The following is a 25,054-nucleotide window of genomic DNA, read 5'->3' on the forward strand; positions in this document are numbered from 1 at the left end:
AAATCTGGCACTGGGTCCAGAATCCAAGGTTGACGAATCAAGTAAGGTCAAAGAAAGGGGAACCAAATCTGTTGAGGCCAATAGGGGGCAATGATGATTACTGTACTCTTCAGCCTGACTACTTTCTGTAAAAATTTAGGAATTAGAGGTACCAGGGGAAAGACATACAGTATTCTGGGGGGCCATTAGTGGAGGAGAGCATCTTTGGGTGACTTTCCCGGGGGGAATCAGGGTAAAGTAATTGCTGCATTTGTTGTTTAGAGGAGAAGCAAACAGGTCTCAGCAAGGTTGATCCCAATGATGGAATATCATTTTCACCACTTCTAGATTGAGAAACCACTCATGAGGCTGAAGGATGCATCTGCTCAGCTTGTCTGCAATCACATTGGAACTCCCTGGAATGTGCATTGCTATCAGAAAACAGTTGGATGTGCTCACCCACTGCTACACTCTGAGGGCTTCTTGGCAAAGGGGGTAAGACTTGGTTCCTCCTTGTTTGTTGATGTACAAAACCACTGACATATTGTCCATTTAATCTGCAATAGTCCTCTGAGGAAGAGCTGACTGAAAAGCCTGGAATGCAGGAAGCACCACACTTATTTCTAGGACATTGATGTGCAAGTTGGCCTCTAATGGGGATGAAGTGTCTTGGACTGTCTTGCCCAGATAATGCCCCCACCCCATCTGGGAGGCATCATTGGTTAATTTGGCCATGGGCTATGGAAAAACAAAGGGACACCATGAATTTGCTCGGAGTGCATCCACCAAAGAAGGTCCATTTTGCAATGGATAGTGATTAAGATTTGGTCTGACATTGGGTGGTGAAGGATAGACCACCAGGAATCTGGTAGCCATTGCAGAACTATCCTATGTAACCTGGCTAACGGGACTAGAGTTATGGAAGCTGCCATGGATCCTAGAGCTTTCAAGACTAATCATGATGGAATCTTCTTCCTATTAATTAACTTTTGAACTTGAACCACAATTCTCTGATGTCATTCTGGATGGAGAGATGCTATCATTGTTTGAGTATTCAGTAATGCCCCTATGAATTCTAAATTTTGTGTCAGGGTTAAATGTGACTTTTCTAGGTTGATGGTAATCCCCACATGGGCACAGGTGTGGAGGGTGTAGTCTCTGGCTACTATTAATTGATGCTTGGGTGCTATGGTGAGGCCAAAGGACAGTGCTGTGAAGTGGTAAAGACTGACTCCCAGCCAAAAGTGTAAGTATCTTTGGGATTGTCTGTTCATTTGTATGTGATAATAAGCATCCTGAGGGTCTATCAAGCACATCCAGTCATCCTTCCATCCCGGGTTGGGAGTGTGGCCTAATGTTTAAGGTGTTTGCCTTATAAATACAAGGTGCAGGGTTTGAGTCTCACAAGGGATAATTGGCTAGGCTTAAAATGGCTCTCAAGGGCAATTAGCTTAGTACTAACCTATGAACCTATGAACCTATAAAAAGGGCAGAATGGTCTGAACCGTCCCGTTTTCCTTGGGACTAAAAAGAATCTTGAGTAAGTTCCAGATTCTGTTTGGTCTGGTGGGGACCTCTTGTATGACGCTATTTTTTTTTGGAAGCTTTTCCATTTCAAGTGCTGCTGCTTTCCTCATACTGGGTGGAACATCGTGAATTTTGCATACAGGTGGAGTTGGAAGGAAAAATGGAATCGTATAACCTCTAGAAATAATCCTCTGCATGCTTGTATCTTTTGTAAGATCTAGCCAGGCTCTCTTATGCATGGATAAATGACCCCTGATTGTCTCAAGAGGTGGACAATTGGGACTCCTTTTAGGAGCACTGGTAGAGTCTATCAGAAAAGGAATTTCTAGACCCTTGCTCAAGCGGGCCTCCTCTGCTGCATGGGAGGCATCCCCATTCGAGTTCCCCATCTGCCTCTGGGAACCATCTCCACTTGGATCTTGGAAAGGACCTGGGACTTTCTGAGCTGCTTTTTTTAACCTCATCATTGATTCCTGGAAACGGTCCTTTGAGGGGTCAGAAAATGTACTCCCACTGCAGAGAGGGTCTTTCCATCTTGCTCGCACCTGGAGAGTGTGTCCTTTAACTTGAGGCTGAACAAAGAGCTTCTGTCAGAAGGTGCATTGACAAAAGAGAACTTGAAGAGTTCTGCAAAGTCAGACAAATGCAGCCAGGCATCTCTCCTAATGAAAATGCCTGAACCTATCTCCTGTGAGGAACCTTCAAGTGCATGTGAAATGAACCTCATGGACAAATTAGTGATTGATTGTAGAGTAGCCAAGTGTGAGGCCACAGAAGTCTGAGCCTCAGAAGTACTGGTCCCAGCAAGAGATTTGGAAAGTTCCATAATCAAAACCCTCTACAATCTAGTGGAGTGTGCCAAATAACTCGGTGATCTGAGTGCAAATGTTGCTGAAGCATAAACACTGTTCCCAAATCTGTCCAGTGCTCTTGACTCCCGTTAAGGGGGATGGACAGAAAAACTCTGCTCTGTGAGTTTCTTCTTGGTGGCTGTTGCCATGGCTATGGCATCTTTTTATATTCCCTTCCTCCAGAATTCTTTTTCTTTAGGTGCTGCCAAAATCTGGTCTGGTCTGGTCTCTTGTGGATCAGCTCAACCATGTCTGGTTCCTTCCATGCCCACCTAGAGATTAAGTCAATGAGCTCATCAGTGGCTGGAGTCACCCTGGAGGTATATGGGCCAGACCCAAAGGCTTCCAGGAATACCAATTCTTTTTGGGAAGGGTTATCAGTTGACCACCCACCCCCCTGCTTAAGGATCTCTAGGATGTCTCCAAATGAGACTTCATTGGGTGGTGATCGGGGGGGGGGCATTTCCCCTCATCAAAATTAGAATCTTCAGTGACTGACTCCTGAGGGGAGTCCAAGTGCCTCCCATTGCACTTCCTCTTCCTAGGGACTTCTTCGGTGGGGTGTTCTGGAGAAATATCGGAAGAAATGATAATACCCCACTGGGCAGCCTGAAAACTTTGGACTGTCTGTCCCTGAGGATGATGAGACTCAAGGCACAGAGACATACGGGATCCAGAAGGGAGATCCAAGGGGGGAGGAATTGTCTGCCCTGCAGAAGCAGAAAAAACTCTCTCCACTACCTCAAAATCAGAACACTCTGAAGAGAAGGAAGTTGATGGAGCTGAGAAGCCATGCTTTCACCCCATTGTCTCCCCCTGCTCTGAAGGCAGTCCACCAGAGGCAAAGTTCAGAGCTGAGCTATCCATTGAAGTTCCAAGGGGCAGATACAGCTTCAACAACTTCTGAGTCAACTCCTTTGATCCGACAGGGGTGCTTTGGCTCTGAGTGTTGTCTGGCTCCGGCACACTTGGAGTTGGTGCACTCAGAGAAGGCCTCCTATCTGAATATACTATGCTCTTCGGATCTGGCCTAGACAGTCCTGGAAAACTCATATTCAAGGGCTCTGAAACCATGAGTCAAATCAGAAAAGAAAGGAGCAGATGTTGGTTTTGTAGTGCTGGTGAAAGCTTCCTGACCCAAAGGTGTAGGAGCCGGAAGAACTCCCATTTGAATCTTAAACTTCCTCATCATTTTAGCCACATTGGCTTTGGTCAGATGTTTAGAAGAATGAGATAATGAGGCCACAGAGGGGGACCTGGAATGCCAGTAAGACTGTAAATATGGTGATGGGACCAGACAGAGTACCAGATCTATGGAAGGTGAATATCTAGTCTGAGGTAAAGGCTTCAGATCCAGTAATACAGGATCCAAGGAAGTTGATTTAGTGTTTGATGGTGGCTTTGATGATGGAGTAGTCTTTGGATTCTTTTTGTGTTCATTTCTTGAAGGCTCCACCATCAGATCCAACAAAGGGTTGAAGGAGCCTGATGGATCTGAAGGCTTTTTAGAGTGTTCCTTTGTCATAGGTTTGGGGCGGGGTGAGCCCCAGGTAAAGGCTTTGAAAAGTAAAAGGAATCAAACTTTTTAAAATAAGCTTGTTCTTACGGTCCACAATGGCCCAAGGATTAAAAGATTTACAGATGTCACAATGTTTCTGAAGGTGCTTAGGGCCTAGACAATAAAAGCACAAGGTGTGTGCATCAGAAAGAAGCAACTTATGACCGCACTTCTGGCACTTTTTAAAACCAGATGTTTTTTCAGAAAACAAAACATTTTTTGTTTTAAAGATAGAAGAAGGGAAGGAGATACCAACAATGGTATGTATGAATGAATACAACCATGTAAAAGGGGATAGAAGGGAAAGTTTATCAACAATAGTAAGAAAGAATTACACTAGAGTGTAGGTAGGGAGGAAAATATAAGCAATAAAAATGGTTATAAGATAATAAAATAATAAGATAACTTATCTCTGTCTTTGAATACTAAGCTCAAACAATATCTGGGGTATGTTAAGGGATAGAGCATTATGGGTAAGGGAGGAGCTTGAGAGATTTCCAGTGGCCATGAGCTGTAAATAGTGGCCAAGTCGGATCCGAGGGTCAGATCTAAACCCAATTGTTGAGGAAAGAATGAAAATTGACATAATCAGATTTTAGCATTGTTGCCTCACAGCAAGAGGTCCTTTCAATTCTCAGCTGGAGCGCCTTCTGTGTGGAGTCTGCATGTCCTCCCATGGTCGAGTGGCATTCGAAAGACATGCGTAGAATGGGCGTGCCTTCGTTGAAGGGCATCGAGCTGGCACCTCGGCACCCGTAAAAAAAAAAACTACTGCCAATCATTAGTGGACCGGAGTTCCGCTGTGGTGACCCCTAACTGGGAAAAGCCAAAAGAAAAACAACAACAACATGAAATGCTAAAATATCTGTCTCATGTACATAATTTAAGAGGATATCTTATTCAGCCATATAGGGCATTTAGAGACAACTACCTCTGAGAATGGTGTTATCAAAAAGTAGTGTAGAATGTGAAGTGTACTAACTGGTTTTCTGAGAGAGGAGCTGATGCTTGGAACAGACTACCAAATTACTATTAAAGCAAGTAGTAGTTTAGATATTTTTAAGAAAAGCCTGGGCACTTATTATTGGAACAACTGATGTTATGTTGTCCATATCTTGCCTTCGTTCTTGCTGTTTGGGTTTGGAGCTGATCCTCAGCTGTATACTATAGCTCAAGAGCTTTTACTGGCTCGAGGCTAGACCCTATCCCAGCATGTCTAGTGGTAGTTACCCATATCTCGTTTGCTGCTTGCAGAGTCGAGATTGCGGATACTGGCTCAGGCTAAGTGTATTTTCTATTTGTTATATTTTTGAAAAAAAATTGTTCTTATTTATCTTCTAACTTGTTATTATTACCTGTACTTCGTTTTTCTATCTTCCCTATTTTGTCCGAGTGACTTGCGTTTCTTGGAGACTAACCGTTTTTCTCTCTAGGCTTTTCCCCCTCTTTTAGACCCATTTAACTTAGAGGGTTCTTCGCCTTTTCTTGCTTTATTTAACTTTTAAGGAGTTGTCATTTAAGTTAGAAGCTCTCCTTAGGTGGGGAGTTCGCCGTTTAACTTAGTGGCCCCCCTTCTCTTCTTTCCTGTCTGTTTAAAAAAAAGATAGAGTTTTTTTTGTCTGTTATTGCCTAGTTATCTTGTAGTAGTTTTTTTCTCTTTGTCTAGCTTTACATAGTGCTGTTTGTCATTATGTCTAAAGATACTGCCAATGAGTCCAAACCTTCGGGTTTCTAAAAGTGCGACTCGTGCTGTCAAAAGATGTCCTTTACGGATGGGCACACGAGTTGTTTAGGACCTGTTCACCTGCAGGATTCATGTTCTGTTTGCCATGCATTTAGTTCACAAGTCCTGCAGGAGAGAAAAAACAAATTAATCTTAAGAGGTTTACTGAAGGACCCCTTTGATGCTGCTATGGAGGGGAATCAGCCAGCAAAAAAAGCAGAAAAACCTATCCTCTTTGGCTCCGAGTTCGGACCTGTCTAAGGAGAAGGGCAAGCTACAAGCTAAGTCAGACCCAACTGTTGCTTCTGACAAGACACTTTCACCTACAGCTCCATCTGAGTTTTCAGAGCCAGTAAGGTCCCATAAGCGTTCCAGGTCTCCTGCCTTGGAACCGGTGCAGTCTGCTCTACAGACTCCTTTATTGCAATCTGTTGCAGGCAGTCACTGGTCTTCAACCCATTCCTCTCAGTCATCCAGGAGTCTCTCAGATGATGATGTGGAGAGGGTGATGAAGAGGCTTCTTAGGACACCAGTATTAGTAAAAATACTTTCCGGCCCATCCCAGATAGATTCCTCCTCCAACTCCTCTGAGTTCAGAGCCAAAGTGTATGAAAGTTGTAGTGGCGGAACCGTCCGTTCCAGTAACCTCCTCCAGTCTTTCAGTTCCATCTACTGCTCCAATCTCCTCGATACCCCCTTCTATTGAGGGATCTTGGAGCCAATGCTCTCTCGTCGGCTCTAAGGGGGTGAGGCATTGGACCCTTGTCTGACCCTACTCCCCCTCTCAGAGCTTTGGCATAGGTCAGCTCAGCTCCTACATCAGCCTCAGAGCCATCGTCCTCAGTTTGGAGGAAGTCGCCAGCTTCTTCGGCACTGGAGACTCTTTCAGGTCAGAACCGTGATGCCTTTGAGGTGATGAGGAGCATGCTGTCTGCTGAGACAGCTCCACCCTTGGCTCCACTGGATCCTTTGCCTTCGGTGCCAGTGTCCACCTCTGAACCTCCCCAAGCTAGGGAACCCATGCTCCAGAACACCCCATTGGGTGATCTCACCTCTTCTGAAACCTCCCCTGAGCATCCCTCAGAGGAGGTCCCTCGGAAAGAACTTGAAGGACTTGAAAGAAGAAGCCTGTGGACTCCCCTGAGTCCTTGACATCAGACACAGACTTGGATGACTCAGAAGGGTCCCCACTATACCCCTCTAAAGACGTCTCTTTTTCAGACATCTTAGAAATCCTTAAACAGAGGGGTGACTTGAAGTCCCTTGCCCCTTATGAAGATGAATCAATGTTCCTGGATGCATTCGGTTCCCAACCCTACACCTCTTCGGTGTGTCCTCCTTTCGACCCGCTATTACACATAGTGAGTTAAAAGGCGTGGAGATTTCCAGACACGATGGAACCAGTTCCGCGGAGGCCTAATAAATTAATTATGGCCCTTGAAGACAGACTTTTCTTACCCAAAGGTGTTCCCATTGATGCTATGGTGGTGGCAGCAGCCACGAAGAAGGAATTAGCGGAAACTTCTTCATCTGTCCATCTGCTGAATAAAGAGTCTCGTACAATGGACACATACAGGAAGCGTATGTTTTCTTCAGCGACGTTTACACTCAGGTCACTTAACTATTTCTCCCACTTTACAAGGCTTCAAAGGGATCTCCTCAAAGAGTTAGGAGATGCCTTACAGGATCCTACAGCTGCAGGAGCCTCAGACAAGGCGGCTTCTCAGCTTACGACCTTGACTTCAGTGGTTAATTCCACCATGCAGCTAATTTCTTATGCAGCCGATGAGGCGAGCAGGGTGGCAGGTACAGAGGTGGCCTTATGTAGACACTCCTGGATGTGCCATTGTCATTTTGTGGAGCCCTTCAAGTATTCATTTACCAATGCCCCATTTGATGGCTCATCTTTATTCGGGCCTCAGGTAAAAGAGACTCTTACCAGGTGTGAACAGGATGGCAAAACTCTCTCTGCCGTGGGAGTACATTTTTCTGCTTCATCAAGACCTTATCTTAATGCCAGAAGAGCGGGAAAATGTGGTTCCGGAAATCCCATGGAGCTTCGCCTGACAGATGTGGAGATTTTTCCCCCAGGAGCAGAGGCGGAAATAACACAAGACGCCGATCTCACGGCAGGGGGGTTCCGCAGAATCAGGGCAACAGAGATGCCTTCTCTGGTAGGCCCTTCCAGTGCTCCTGAAGGGAGGCCTGACTCTCCGACTTTGGAGACTGTCGGGGGGAGATTATCCTTGCACCCAAAAGCCTGGCAGACAATCACAGAAGATACATGGGTACTATCAATAATATCCGGCGGTTGCAATATCCCATTCTTCCAGCTTCCCTTGTCAAAAAGACAACACTCTATCCCAGATGTTGCACCAAGTCTTTGGGATCAAGCAAACCTAGAGGTTCAAAGGTTGCTAAGAAAAAGAGTCATCCAGGAAGTCCCCGCAGACCAAATCGGATCCGGAATTTACTCAAGGTTCTTTTTAGTTCCAAAGAAAACAGGGGACTGGAGACCCGTATTGGATCTCAGCAGGCTGAACAAATCAGTCAAGAAAACAAAGTTCTGGATGGTAACACTGCAGTCCATTTTTCCCTTTCTGGGTCAGGACAATTGGATGTGCTCTATCGATCTTCAGGATGCGTACTACCACATAAAAATGAACAGACGGTCAAGGAGATATCTACGCTTCCGGGTGGGAGCCTGTCATTATCAGTTCAGAGTGCTGCCCTTTGGTCTCACCACAGCCCCCAGTGTGTTCACCAAATGCATGGCAGTAGCTGCAGCTCACCTTAGGCCTCAAGGATCCTGGGTGTTTCCATATCTAGATGACTGGCTCCTTACTGCCACCACCAAGTATCAACTAATCAGGACAAGGGAATCCACAATTCGCTCTTGTCAACTAGGGATCACCATAAACTATGAAAAATCTGCCTTGCTGCCTTGTCAGTATATTACCTTTATAGGGGCAGATTTAGACACAAGGGCCATGATAGCAAAGCTGCCTCAAGAAAGAGTGTTAACGATTCATCGCCAAGTTGTCATGCTGTTCACACAAAAGAGAATTTAAGCAAGATTTGCCCTCAAGGTCATGGGTTCTATGGCAGCGGCAATCACCCTGGTCCCTATGGCTCACATCCATATAAGTATTCTACAGTGGCACCTATTTGCACAATGGTCATTCCAGGATTTACCCATGTCACATCAGATTCTGATCACGGAATCCTGGAAAAAGGATCTGGAGTGGTGGCTTCACTCCCCTATGGTAACAATAGGCAAGCCGTTTCTACCCCCCCAACCTATAGCCACAGTGACCATGGACGCTTCCCAGATAGAGTGGGAGAGAATTATGTGGGACAGACTGTTCAAAGGACATGGCAGGAACATGGGTACCACTTGCACATCAATGTCCTGGAGATGAGAGTGGTGCTTCTGGCATTGTAAGCACTTTAGAGCTCTCTACCTACAGGGAATATAGAAATTCAGATGGACAGTATGTCAGTAGTATAGTACATCAATAAACAGGGTGGAACCAGATCTTACACCTTGTGTCGAGAGGCTCTACAAGTTTGGCAGTGGGCAATGTCTTCCCAACGCTTTCTGGTTGCAACACACATCCCAGGGAAATCCAGCATGACAGTGGACAAGCTCAATCAGGCTATCCTGATGCCTCACGAGTGGTCACTGAAGCAGGACGTTGCGAACTTCATTTTTCACAAATGGGGCCAGCCATGCTGCCATCTGTTTGCCACCCCCCTCAACAACAAATGCAGCAGCTACTTTACCCTAGTTCCACTACCGGGACAGTCATCCAGGGATGCACTTGTTCACGATTGGCCCCCAGGACTGCTTTATGCCTTCCCACTTTCCCCTTGATCCCCAAGGTTCTTCAGAAAGCACAGTCATTCAGTTGCAAGCTAATCCTCATTGCCCCTTACTGGCCTCGTCAGATATGGTTCTCATTCCTTTGGCCTCACTTGCAGGGGGGGAGCCTTGGATCCTGGAACCAGTGCCAAATCTTTTGATGCATCAGTCGGGGGCTCCCTATCCTTCCATTCAAACTCTCAAGCTCACAGCTTGGTTTCTCCACTTCCGATCTTAGCCAGGCTTCCCGATGTTTCTCCGGCAGTTCAACACATTTTGATTTCCTCCCATAAACCCACTACTAGGAAACTTTATATTAGAAAATGGAAGAGGTTCTCTTGTTGGGCAGACAAAAATCAGGTTGATCCCTTTACTGCTCCCATTTCAAAGATTCTGGAATTTCTTGCTGAAACCTTTGACTAAGGAGCAGCTGCAGCTACTATCCGAGTTCAGTTAGCTGACATGTTTAATTTCCATATGGGAGAAATGGGGTCCAATATCATGTCACATAGGTTATGCAAGACATTCCTAAGAGGTACTACCCTCTTAAGACCTCCAATAAGAGAACCTCTCCCCCCGGGATATAATTTTAGTTTTAGATGCTCTTATTCTTTCTCCCTTTGAACTGTCTGCTTCTTGTCCGCTCAAATTTATGACTTGGAAGACCCTTTTCTATGTTGCAGTTACCTCATCTAGAAGGGTTTCAGAATTACAGGCCTTATCTTTTCATCCTTCATACTTGATTTTCCGCAAAGATCGGGTTTTTCTCAGAACCAACCCCTCTTTCTTACACAAGATATGTTCTGACAACAGTTTGAATCAATCCATAGAGCTTCCTGTTTTCTTCCCCAATCATGGCAACAAGGCAGAGTATAAGCTTCATCAATTGGACGTTCATAGACAGTTGCATTTCTGTTTACACAGGACCAAGGACTTTAGAAAATCTGACCAATTGTTCATATCCTTTGCGGACAACAAAAAAGGTTGTGCAGTCTCAAAGGTGACTTTATCAAAGTGCCTTTCAGACACCATAAAAAATGTCTACGAGTTGAGTAAACAAAAACTTCCAGGGAAAATTAAAGGACACTCAACAAGGGCCTTGGCTACCTCTATTGCCTTTCAAGCCAGACTACCTTTGGATTCGATCTGTGCAGCAGCTACATGGGCTAATCCTCATACCTTTATCACTTATTACAAAGTAGATGTGGCCTCCCGGAACAGGGCATCCTTTGGTTCCACGGCCCTGAAGAGTTTTTTCCAGTGATCCACCCAAGAATCAGGTGCTGGGGACACTGTCCCAAACAGCAAGAATGAAGGCGAGATGTGGACTCCATAACATAAAGAAGTTATGTACTCACCATAACGTTCCATGTTTGTTGTCCTTGATCTCACCTTCCTTCTTGCATCCCACCCTCCTTCCCACTTCCTGGAGGATTGAGAGGAATCCCTTGTTTTTATTGGTTATATTGGCCAGGTTTCCTTTATACCATACCTTATGGTTAGTCTCAGTCTACCGCTATTACTCTTGTGGAGGGGTTACACCTTTATATGTAGGTGTCATATGGTATGTAAAGTAGAGTCTATCTCTTGTCTATTTGTATGGTTTAGTTCTAGGTTATCACAAATGAGATCTGGGTAACTACTGCTAGGCATGCTGGGATAGGGTCTAGCCTCAAGCCAGTAAAAGCTCTCGAGCTATAGTATATAGCCGAGTCGGAGCCAAGTATCAGCTCCGAACCCAAACAGCAAGAAGGAAGGCAAGATCAAGGACAACAAACATGGAACGTTATGGTGAGTACACAACTTCTTTTTTTTGGTATATTGCATTAATGCCTGTGCTTGAAATATTTATGTGTATGTCAAGAGCTTCCAGCTTGTCAGTTTTTGTATTACCGTTTCTTTAGTTTCCCACATATCCTTAGCTGCCATAACAGAATCCTTTTTTAATACCTTTATTAAATTATCACTTAAGACATAGACAAACATACATTAATATAAAAGAAAACAAGCCATATCAACATGTTAATTGCATACATTATATATCACACATGTTCTTCTTTTATAACTGTCATCAGTCAAAATCACATAAATTGCTCAATTCCTGCCTTCCCTTAAACTTCACTTCTCCTCCATATTAACATTATTCTGCATTTATTGTTCCCTCGGTTTCCATGTATTTCTATGTAATTTTCTCCTTCCCTTTTCAAAAGATCCAGCTTCATTTTCTTTTATCTTTGTTACAATATTCAATACTTCAAATACAGTTGGTTTAGACTTTGATTTAAATTTTCTTGTAATGATTTTTTGGCAGCCAACATAATTAAACTTAATAAAACCTTACTAAGTCTAGGCAATTTGGATCCCGTGTCCCAGCTCAAAAGAATTGTCTCCTCAGTTACATAAATTTTATCACCCAATATTTCTGACAGAGTACTCTGTAGGAATTGTTAGTCTAAAAACTCATTACAATCCCAGAGCATATGTTCCCAATTACCTCTTTCTTCTCTATCATACTTCCAGCATTTGCCATCTACATGAGGAAAAATTCTTTAGAATCTGCTTGGGGTATAAAAATACCTTTGCAAACACTTTCAAGAAAAAATCCTAAACCTTCTAGCCTTTGACTACTTGGGAGACATACATATGTCCTTCCATTGGTCCCCTATAAATTGCTTATTCAATCTCTCTTCCCATTCTTTTCTGACCCCCTCTGATTGATTATTGTCCAATGTTTATATGCCATACTAATTGTCCCATTTTTAACAGCAGCTTCTGTTTTGTTTCAACTACAATCCCTACCAGAACAAGTCTTTCACTTACGATTTGCCTATCCCTATCTGTTGGCCTGTACTCTGACATCAATCCCTGGTAGGAAAGGCAGTCTAGACTGCAGTACAAATGTTTTACTGGCCGCATACCTTTCTATTATCTTTCCTTCTTTAGTTATTTGCTCCTAATACCTTAGATCGTTTGCCAGTGTTCTCCAGTAAATTCCAACTCCCTTCTTGCATACTCTCTGTACTCCCAGTTGCAGCCATCCCTATCTACAAAATCTCCTTTCGCCATTTTTGTGTTGGCTTAGTTCTTGGAATATGTTCTGCTACTTTATGAATATAATATTCTGTATGGCTGTTGTTCTTCTTAAGGATCTGCTTCCAAAATCCTACTCTCTTATTATTTCTTGAATTTCCCCTCTGCTTCTTCATCACCCAATTCCATTTTGAATTATAACTTTCTGCTTCTGTTATGTATATGAGCCTTAATTGTGGATCTCTAAAATATCCCTTCAGATTAAGTAATCCTAACCCATGCTATCCTGTTGGAATGATCTACTTATCTCATTTTAACCATTGCCCTCTTTCCCTCCCAGATAAATTAATTCACCCCTTTATTAATTATTGTCCACAACCTCTCTTCTGGTTGATAAACATATGCCTGACCTATATATGAAACTAAGGGGACTATAACATTTTTGCAGCTTGTATCTTACTATCCATGTCCATAAACCAAGAACTTCCAGTTTCTCACTTTTTATATTATATTTTGTTTAGTCTCTTCCCACATATCCTTAGTTGCCATAACAGAAGCCTTTTTAATCGATGCTGTACTTTATCTTATTGTGTCCCCATAAATAATGGTTATTACTGAACCAGTTCATGTGTGGGTACATAGTTTAGTGCTCTAACCTTTGTTTTAACTTCATTAATTTTATATCCAGGAAAGACCCAAAACTGTCTCAAAATGTTCCACAGCACTGAAATGTACTTTTCTGGATTTATCAGGTACAAAATAATATTTTCTGCAAATAAATCTAACTTTTCTTGATTACCATACCAATTATATCCTTGAAATTGTGAGTCCCTTGCTTTCTTTGCCAGTGGCTCTAAAGATAAAGCAAATCATAAAGGGAAAAGAGAATACCTCTTCCTGGTTTTTGAGTTCAGGCACAATTTATCAGAGAGGTTCTTCTGTTCAGACACAATTTATCAGAGAGAACCCCTCCCACTTTATTTTTTGCCTCTGATCCTTCATATATCCTCCTAATTAACCTTATAATTTTATCAAGAATGCAAATGCTTCCATTGCCCTACTCAAAACAAAAAATCTAAGCTTACTCTGTTGAATGCTTTGTCTTCATCAAGACACACCAATAACAGCAGTATTTTCTTACAGTCTTCTCTGTGGATCATTTTGTTCTATTAATGCTGAAAAAAAGTGTTTTCCTCCCCTCCACAAAACCACATTCATGCATATCTATCAGTTTTGACAACACATTTGTCATTCTTTTAGCAGGTATAGACATAAATATTTTGTAATCATGGTTTAAAATTGAAATGGGTATACGTGAAGCTGGGTCTGCTGGGTCATCACCTTCCTTATGTATTACAGCCACCGCAGCTTTCTTCCAAGATGTTGGTACCCCCCCCCCCTTCAAATACTGTTAAAGAAAACCTTCCAGATCTTTATTACTTTCTTCCATTCTAACTTCCACAGGTATACCATCTGTTCATGGAGACTTTCATGCAGATTGGTTATACATCACTATATTTATCTCATCTCCTGCTATCTTACCTGTTAAGTGTTGAGCCTTGCCTCCCTCTAACCTTGGCATATTTAAGTCTTCCATAAATATTTTCATTTATGCTCTTTCTTGACTTCCATATTTCTCTGTTTTATACAAATTTTCATAATATTTGATTACTTTATTCTTACAGACTCCCTAAGTTTTGTGACAACTCTTTCTACTTTCTGCTGTCTAAGTTGTTGTGCTAAACATTTTTGTGCTCTGGCATTATTATCAAAAAACAATTGCTTAAAAACAATCTTTATAAACTCATGCATATTATTCAGATACTGCCTTATTTTCTCTTTAGAACTCTGTAGTTCTGTTTCCAGTTTTGTGAGATTCCCCTTATTTTGCAATACTGTAACCTTTGTCAGCCCCTCAAAATAATTCAGATTGCTTCTTAACTATATATCTTTTTCTTTTATTTCCACCCTGTTTTTAAACTCCATTTTCATTTTTATCCCACTCACTAGCTATCCCTTCTGAAGAAATGTCTGTCTTCCCTAATAACTCTTGAATAACTTCCACTACACATTCCTTAAATTCCTCTCTTTTAACAGGTAGGTAGGAAATTGCCAGTGTCTCACTTTACTTCATTAACCTGAATTTTGATCTTAGTTTTCATTGGTGCATGATCTAAAATAGTTATTAAATGTGTGTTGAAGCGATCAATTAAAAGTGCATGTTCCTTTGGATTATAATTTATGTCTGATCTAGCCCAGTTATTGTACCTTTGGGAATAATATGTAAATTTTCTGTAAGTTCCTTCTGCTAAATTTACATCTTCCATACAAAATATTTTCATAAATGTCTTCAGAGGTCTACTCTATTTTGTTATATTTTTCCTTCTACGTTCCCCAGATACATCCTCACTGTTGCAAATCAAGTTCCATTCCCCACCTATAAGTAATACTCCCTACTGAAAGCTGATTATTCCTCACAAAATTTTATTAACCTCCATAATAGCAGTTTTTGGTGGAATATAAGTACATGTCAGCTTAATACTTCTTCCTTGCCAGTAGCCCCTAGCTACCACAAATCTACTATTATTATATGTTTCCACTTCTATCACTATTGGACCTCCTTTAGTAATTAGTGTAATTACTCCCCTTTTCATTTTCTCTGATATTCTGCTGAATATCCGTCTTGAAATCCTTTCTTTATCAAATTTACATGCTCATTTCTTTCCAAATGTGTCTCGTGCAACATTTCTATTTGCACCCTGCATTTATTAATATAATTCAATACTCTTACCTTTTTGTCTATACCTGTAAGGCCATTTACATTCCAAATAATATGGATAGCATAGCCATTATGAGAAGATGTTATTGTTCCCACCAATTATAAATGACAGTGCTTTTAAATGTGTATTTCCAAGTTTTGTGTTGAGTGCAAACGCTAATGTTTGGCAGGCTGATCTTTGATACATGTGTTTCTTGTCATCTCGATTTGAACCTATGCCAGATTTTTCAATACTTTTTGTTTTAATGAAAACCATTAAAAAAATACATTTTAAGAATGCCCCCACAACCTATTAACATAGAAGAAATACATAAAACTATGTACAGCTTCAAAAAATGAAGTTTAACCCTCTTGATAGGAATAACTGCCCCAAACTGACAAGTGTACCCACAGACATTACCTAACTTAAAATTAAGGTTACCATTGCTGAAGTGCATGTTACAGCCTGTACTCCCATTTATGCTGATTGTTGTCTGTTCTTTTCTTATCTCTACCGCCCAGATGTGAAATAAAACTAAATTATATACTGTTCTATTAAATGCATTTATGTAGTACGGCTTCTATCTCTTATTCATGTCCAACAATTTCAAACTTTATTTTTTATTGAATTCATTGCACTTGTACCTTTATATGTTGCATTTCCCTAAGCAAACAATGCTCAGAAATCTCAAGATTAATTGCTTGCACCTGCAGACAGCTCATTTACATAGAAATGTAAGAACAGAATATACAGTTGAGTTCAATTGTAGACTTTGTTAATCCACTGAATATTTGCTGAAAAAAACTAATATCAGTGCATATACAATAAATTTGGCACTTCTTGTGGCACTCAACATTTTGTTTTATTTTGCAACCCTACTTGCTTACAGGAAACACTTGTTTTTAGATTGAAAATAGGGCTTTAATCCAGACATTCATCTCTGCAAAAAAATAGAGAAAAACTCTCCACACCCACATAACCCATCCCCACAGTTTATATCAAGTCACTTCTTAGCAAACTGAAAACATGCTCTCTGTCAGCTGACAACTTACCTTCTCAATTCCTAAAACTTGCTGCCAATTTTATCCCCAACCCCATCTCCATCTTACTCAATAGGCCAATCAAGGAAAACATTCTACCAAAAATCTGGAAGAAATTCTGTTATTCCTTTACATAAAGGTGGCAACTCAACTGACCTCTCTAATTTTAGGCTCCATTGCCATTCTATCTCCCCTGTCAAAAATTCTTGAAAAGTGCATTTATAAACAGCTTCTTAATTACCTCCTACTAGAAAATCTTCTTACCCCTACACAGCATGGTTTCCACCCAAAACACAGGACAGCTATAGTGCTGATTTATTTCACTAATTCTATTGCAAATTCTCATGACAAGAACAAGTTAATCTACTGCTTGCTTCTAGACCTCTCCAAAGCCTTTGACACTGTTTCCCACCAACTATTTCTATACAAACTATCTACCCATAATCTCTCCAACTCTGTACTTTCCTGGTTGTCCAGCTTTCTCCAACAGATTCCAAGCAGTTAAATGGCAACCTCACTTCTCTCCCTTCCTACCAGTACAAACTAGGGTACCTCAAGGCTCCATCCTTGGACCCTTTTTATTTAATATCTTTACTAATGATTTATACTCTTCTTGCCCACTCTCTTCTGTCATTCAATATGCTGGTGATTCCACAATCATCTCCACCTCCGACAATATCACACACCTTAGCACCCTCACCCAAGTATCTCTGCACTCTTGAAAAGTGGTTAACTTCCAACCAATTGTTACTTAACCCAAAGAAAACTAAACTTCTTCTATTTCTCCCTAACTCTTTCCAACATCATAAAGCTAAATTTACTGTCTCCTCCCTTAACAACACTATCATGTCTGTTGAACCTCACACTAAATTGTTAGGAGTTATTATTGATGACCAACTAAAGTTCGATCTCCATATTCAGCAGTGCGTTAAAAAGACACATCAAAAGTTACAAGCATAAAAAATTCCTCACAAATGCTGGCTGCTAGGTTCTCTCTTGCACAAGCTTTCCTATTCCCCACCCTACTCTATGCTGTCCTCATTCTCACTAACATCCAAGTCAATCTTCTGTCTAAACTGGAACTCATCTTAAACAAAATAGCAAGATTTGCTGCTAACCTACCCTATCACTACCTAGCCCTGAAAAACCTGCAGTGGCTAGAATTTCTTCATCAAATCCTACTATCCCAGCTTCTCCTGGCTGACTCTATCTTACATGAACCCTCCTCCTGTCCTTCTCTCTCCACCCTCATCCAGCCTTATACACCCAACTGAGATCTCCGTAGTACCAAACAACATCTTCTACAAGTGTATAAGCCCAATAAAAATATTGGTAAACTCATCTACAGCTACTCAGTAGCAAATTATTGGAATAAACTTCCTCTAAGTGTTAGAGGGATCACATACCCAAACTCTTCTAAACTACTCTAAAGGATACTATCCATGTATCTTGGATATGCTTATGCAAAGACCCTACATAATCCACCTACCCTCCTTTAATTACTGATGCAGCAACCATTTTCTACATCCTCTCTCTGCCTTTGCTTCAAAAAGTCTACTAATAGTCAAGAGTTCTTACTCCACACTGGAAACTTTTTGCCTCGTAATTTATCTCCCATATAATCTTAACTTTTATAGCTTAATTGGTCCTTTTTTTTTGTCTTGCAATACCTGACAAAATTTCTTTTCCGTATTTCTGCTTATTATTGTTTGTAGCTCTGGTTACTATTGTACATAGCTCTGTACTAAATTATGTTTTTTACTCTGCTTATTTTTGTATGTAGACCTGTACAGTGTAATTAATTTACTGACCTTTTATAGCATGTTGTTTTATCATACTCTTAGTAGTACTGTAGTTTTATAATTTCTTAGTTTATTATTTCTGCTATATGACTATTTATGTTACTGTTACCGTTTTGGAGCTTTTCACCTTGGACTTCCACTGAAAATGTGCTATTAGCTCAGTCAGACTAACCTGGTTAACAAATGTCAAATAAATAAATAAATAAAATATCTCAACTCTACAATAATCAATGCCCTTTTACTAACTACCCTACTCAACAACCCTAGATTACAGAATATTAACTTAAACTTGCTTTTGTCCAGACTGTCTTCTGTTTATACATTGTAATGCCTATATTTCTTAAATCTAAAAAATTACCCGTTTATTATAATATGTTTTTCTCATGCAACAATCACTGAAAAGACTCACCCTCACCCCCACATTTAAGATACCCTGTTACATACTACACAAATCTGTTTTACTGTAGATAGCTATATATTACTGAATGTTGTTCTTTTGGCTTTTCCCGGTTAAGGGGTTGCCACAACTGAACTCGGTCTGCTAATGATTGGCAGTAGATTTTTTTTTTTTTATGGTGCTGAGGTGCCAGCTCAACGCCCAGCCTTCAACAAAGGCATGCCCATTTACGCATGTCTTTCGAACGCCACTCGACCGCGGGGAGGACATGCAGACTCCACACAATAAAATACAGTTTTTTTATCATTAAATGTTTAATACAAATATTCTGAGGTGAAACTGTTGTTTTACTTAGAATTATTCTTTTTTTCCTTTCATTATCCTTCAAGCTTTGATGATATAAAGTAGGGCACATGCTTTACACTCCACCCACAAGTTTAACAAAGTCAAAAAAAGTCCAATCTTTCTCAGTAACTTTTTCTTGCAAAGTTATGTTTCAGAAATCTCACATTTATTCACTAATTTCAGTGTTGCTGATCTTCATCCTGTACATCTCCATCACCCATCAACAGACTTTGGTTCAAGTCCAAGGTACTTCAGATTCTTTTAGTCAACTGCTGTGCAAACATTTTTTTCTGTCTTTTAAGCATTTTCCCTTGGAATATTGAAAATGGTTTCACTAGCAAAGTCTCTCTATAAGGTTTATTGTCAGAAGAATGAGAATTAGCTTTTTCTGCATCAAAAATGTCTTTGATCCTTCTAGGAAAAAATATTCCAAAGACAGTTGGATACAGCAACTTGAATCTCACACCTCCCTCTCAATGTTCCCTGATTGCTGGGGTAAATTTGCTTCTCTTCTTCCTGGTGTACATTAAATAATGATTTTCCACAAACACTGTTGTCTCCAGTTTTTAATACTTTGCCCTTCTGCCACTGTTTTGTCAGGATCTCTTTTTTCTGCTTGTATGATTGCATCTTTACTGATAAAGGTCTTGGCCACTTTCTTGTGTCCAGGTTTGGAGTATACACTGGATGTGCCCTTTCATTTAACAAATCCTGCTGTAAAATACCTGCCCAGTTGCTTATTTGTGCTTTCATACAATGAATGTAGTCTGTTCTTCCAGTTTGTCTGGTACAGCTGAAAATCTGAGTTTGTTTCTATGTGCTCTGTCTTCTAACTCGTGTTTTGAAACAGCTCTTCTTGAGGAGTCTCATATTAAACCAGCATTTTTTTTTCATTTCAATCTCTAATTTTTTTGCAGTTTTATTAGTTCATTTGCATAGCTAGTTAAAGCTTCTTCTATTTTTTTCCAGCCTTTTTGTCATTTGAGATTATATACTCCTTCAGAGTTTCATGTATTTTAATCAGCTTTGGGCATGTCAAGTTATTTTTCCTCTAAATTACTGGAAGCCATGTCTTGTACCAAAGGTGGAGTTTGAAATACGTTTTGCTGAACAGCTAGATTATGCCTCCCAGTCAGTGTTTTCCATTCACCTTTTCTAGTTGATTTTCATTCAGGCTCTTTTGGCTGACATCCAGGCAGTTGTCTTAATTTTACTCAAGCTGACAGTATCACAGGGAGTTTCTTAGTTTCTGTTTTCACAGTGTGCATCCATCGTGGAAGTTGATTCACCCAACATCTTGATTATATCTGCTGTGGCCTCACCTGAGCCTGCTCCTTTCCCTGATTTCATTTTCTTTAGTGGTGTTCTTCTTCTCTGATCTTCTTTCATTGTAGGCTGTGTCTGGGACAGTACAATTTATGGGGAGTTTTCTTCATTCAGAAGCTGCTGGACGTACTCTTTTCATCCTCCTTTGATGTCCTGTGATCTGGTGAGCAGGTTGTTGCTTGCATCCCTAATGAAGGATGTCTAATGACTATCTTTAGCTTTCTGTTTTTGCCTTGCAACTGAATACAGTTTCTTTGTGCCATCTGTTGAGTCACTTTCCAGAAGCTGGTATAGTTTCTGTGATGTCACCCCAAAGCCCTGTAACACTCTTTTTTTCCACAATAAATTGAACTGTTCTCTCTTAACTTTACTTAAATCAATACATGTTAAAAATGACATTTTCACTCCATTTTAATACATGCATTCTCCTCTCGGCTCTAATAATACTGTTAACATTCAATGAAACAACTTTTAAGTTAACCTTTTCCATTTTTGTCCTATCCTTTGGACTTATTTTCGTTTTTATTTTACTGTTTTCCCAATATAATATTTTTCTCACTTTTCTACATTTGTCTCTTTCTTCATCTTCACTGTCTGTTACCCTTTAAGGGACAATCCCAGGTTTTTTTGTTTTGATTCAGCCTTTGTTTACATTTCAGGTTTGCCTTTCTCAGCATGCTCACCTGTGGCTGAAGGGGTGGGGAAGAGTGCCTGCAGGAAGTTTCAAAGGTGTTAGCTAAATTCCATCTCAAATTGCAGTTGTACTGTTAACAGCTTTCCCTGTGAGACATTCATTAATTTAATCTGAGCATTTTACCCACTGAGAAAAGTAGCATTTCAGGCATTTTATAACATGACTGCTACTGCTACTCTACTACAAAGCACATCAGTGCTTCAAGGCTTTTAAAACATTAGTAAACAGAGTTTTTTGTTTCTTTCATTTCATATTTTATTCTGTGGTGATTGTGAATCCTGGCCATCTACAACAATTTTATGACATGGCTTCTAGCTATAGAAGAGCAGCTGAGTGAGGCAAACAGTAGTGGAAGCCATATTTCTTTTTCTTTCATTTCATGTTTTACTGTATTCTGATTTTTGAATACTAGCCTGGTGTAGTGGCTTTCTGACCTGCTAGTAATTCCATAGAAAGCAAATGAGTGACAGAAGGTTGGAGCATTAGTATATGCACTTTTCTGTTCCTTTTTCAGCTTCTAGTTTGATATATGCTGATTTCTGATTACTACTAGACAAATGCACTATTTTTTATGAGCAGGCTGCTTGTACATCTGTAGAAGCATGAGTGCTGCAAATTTAAAAATTAGTATGCACTCATCTTTTCCTTTCACTTCTAATTTATTTTTTGCTGATTTCCAGCTACTAGCCAAATGCACTCCCTAGAGTACATGCTGCATCTTAGTGAGTTACTACATTGTATTATGTTTTCAACACTTCTTTCTCTTTTAACCTTATATCTGTATGAATATATTTCTAGTTCCACTGTTATTATATATAAAAAATAAATGAAATTATACTGAACGGCTTTTGGCATCATTTTAACAGTTTGCAGTACCCAATGAGTGTCTGATTAATAGTCTGACACTGATTAGTCCTACATACTAACATTTAAACTGTTTCCATTCCAACTTACTCACATGATAGCATGCCTCCTAAACTCTTAGCACAAAAATCTGGACAAAGCCTAAAATAATGGGGAACAAATGCCCAAAAATAGACACAAATTGTAAATACTGCTCCTATAAACTTAGAAAGTTGATAGAATAACATGATTTCTTATGAAGTCTGAAACTCAAATGTGTGTCATTATTTAGTAACTTGCATCCTCAGTCATTTGCCAGAAAATCAAAAATATGAGGTGAAAATCTAGATAGTTGAGAGGTATGCATGGTACTGATGACAGAGCAAAATGACAGAAAGTACAGTTGTGTAAAATCTTGCCATAACAATTGATGTCCTTCTCTTCACTGTTACAGTGTTGGGTACAGAAGTGATGTATCGCCCTGGACAGCCCATCTCTTGGCCAATATAAACAAGTTTAAAAGAGATCTTGGTTGTGCCGTACATCACATTTATGCTCTCCACATGGAACATAGGGCATAAAAGGAACTTACGGACGCAACTAGCTAGTAGTGCTGCAGAAGCGAGCAGTTGTCATAGGACAAAGGAGTCCATACACTAGGACAAAGGAGTCCATACACATCCAGAAGGAAAAAAATGCAGAATAAACAAGAAGGGTTTGGAGGGAGGGAGTGAATACTGCAACAATGAAGAGAAGATCATTTTGTTTGCTGTAGCATAGACTAGATCCAGGCCTGCTGAATCTAGCTTTGTTTGTATGCTTGTTGTTTGTTTGCTTGTTATTTCCCTGAAACGCTAATTCCACCTAAAACGCGGCTTTTCAGCGCTTCTGTGGATCCCTAGTGATATCTGCATTGCTTACTGTACTTATTTCCTTGTTTCACTTGAAAGAAAGTTACTGTTTGTCGTTTTTGCATTTAAGTTACCTGTAACTTGCTCACTAAGCACTAAAAAATTAAAAGCACTACACCCTCACAAACTCGGAGGCTCTAAATAAAAATCTGCCTAAGCAGCAGAGACCTCCAAAGCAGACACCCAAGCAACCGCTACCCCAAAACAAAACACATGCAACACATAGCTCACAAAGCCAGTGTGCCGAACAGTCACAGCCCTTAAGGCTAAACAACACACCTGATACACTTGTAATAGGTGACTCTATCATCAGGCACACAGACGTCCCGCTCACCAGGCTGAACAAGGAGAAGGTCACGGTGAGCTGCCTATCGGGTGCTAGGATCCGCCACATAACACAAGCACTCAGGTCACTCCAAGGCAAGTACAAATATGACTCGGTCATTGTCCATGCTGGTGTGAATGACCTGAGATGTACCTCCCTGGACTACAGGAAAAGAGACATAGAGGAGCTCTCTGAGCATGTAGCCCAGGCCGGTATGACCCTGACTTTGAGTAGCATCTTACCCTCACCAAGAATGATGCCACAATATGAAGACAAGATGATCAATTTCAACAACTGGCTTAAGTATTGGTGTCATTCAAAGGGGATCCAATGCCTGTCAGCCTGGGATGACATGCTCGACAAGTCACGATGCTTCGCTAGGGACGGCTTGCACCTGTCACCCCTGGGCTTTCGGATATTGGCAAAGGCTCTTGCTACCCCCATAGTGCCTTTTTTAGGCAAGGCTCAAAAGACAAACCCACCTCCATAGGTATCACAAGGGATAAGAAGCTAAGAGTAAGGCTACTCAACGCCAGAAGTCTAAACCTCAAGATGCACGCACTCGAAACTCTCCTTAGCATGGAGAACATTGATATCTGTGCAGTAACAGAAACCTGATTCAAGGCTCCTGAGAGCACCCCAGCACTACCAGGTTATACCTCATACCATGCTTTTCGGCCCCAAAACTTGGACCGAACCACAAAAGGAGGGGGAGTATCAATATTCGTCAAAGATACCCACACCTCCAGGTTGGTGGCACAGCACGAAGCATCAGAGACTATCCATGTACAACTAACAGTGGGTAAAACTGCCTTCCAGTTTATAGCCTGCTACAGACCACCCTCCCAAACCCAGGAACCCCACTCTGCCTTCCTGAGAACACTGGAAAATATGAAGGTCTCTCCAAACACCATTATATTGGGCAACTTCAACTACCCAAACAAAGACTGTGAGCATTACTCTAGCTCCAACACCCTAGCCCAAAGGTTCCTAGAATTTATAAACGCAAATGCTATGGAACAACTTGTTACCACTCCCACAAGAGGGGAAAACATACTGGACCTGATCATCACCAACATGGGGACTCTATGCTTCAGACCAGAAGTGTATCCCTCACTGGTAAGATCAGACCATAAACTAATCTCACTGGATATTCACATCCTGACCCCACCCCCTGCCTAGAAAACCACAGTGAAAAACTTCTATAAAGCAAATTTCACACTCCTCAAAACCGAGGTGGAATCCTTCAAAGCCCCCGGGCCTGTGGAAAATATGGCCCAGACCTCAGAATCCTTTATAAACGCATTATGTGAACACCTTCAGGAATGCATGGATCATGCAATCCCAAATAAAACCAAGACCCAATCCTCCAAAGGCAGACGTCCTGTCTGGTGGACTCCAGCCATAAACAAACTATACAATAGAAGGAGGAAGTTATTACATGATAGAGCAAAATCCCAAAAAGGGAAGGCATCTCTGATCAGTATTAGCAAAAAACTACGGGCACTCATAAAATCGTCTATGGCCAGCTTCGAGAGAAAAATTGCACAGGACACTAAGGATAATCACAAGGCTTTCTTTAGTTATGTTAGGAATCTGGGTGGGAATTCACAGATATGCTCAGAATTGGTCCAAAATGACAAAAAATACACCGAACCCACAGACATTGCCAACATCCTAGCTGACAGGTTCAGCGCAAACTCCCCACCAAAAGGGCAAATATCTATCCCACCAGAGTGCTGCCCCCCTGACATCTCAGATGCTCAGGTAAGAGCCGCCCTCTCCAAAGCAAAAAACACAGCATCAATGGGACCAGACGGTGTCCCAGGCTGCATCCTACATGAACTCCAAGAAGAGCTAAACCCAAACATAAAACTACTGTTCAATCTCAGCCTTACTACAGGATATGTACCCAAAGAGTGGCGTACAGCAACAGTGGTCCCTCTCCACAAAGGTGGTGCCTCAATAGATCCTGGAAACTATCGCCCCATAAGCCTGACTAGCTTGGTCTGCAAAGCTATGGAAAGGATCATCATGGACCTCATAAATAAAGATATTGGGGACCTACAGACACTGGAT

General features: G+C 41.0%; 1 protein-coding gene across 1 annotated transcript in view; it reads left to right on the plus strand.

The window, feature by feature from the left end:
• The window catches only part of CFAP61 (cilia and flagella associated protein 61), a 4,145,169-nt gene that overhangs the window by 462,317 nt on the left and 3,657,798 nt on the right, over positions 1–25,054 (plus strand). The gene's annotated exons all lie outside the window — the stretch shown is intronic.

The sequence above is a fragment of the Protopterus annectens genome, chromosome 1.part2 (genome assembly GCF_019279795.1).
Source record: "Protopterus annectens isolate FY-2018-M chromosome 1.part2, PAN1.0, whole genome shotgun sequence".
Classification (NCBI taxonomy): Eukaryota; Metazoa; Chordata; order Ceratodontiformes; family Protopteridae; genus Protopterus; species Protopterus annectens.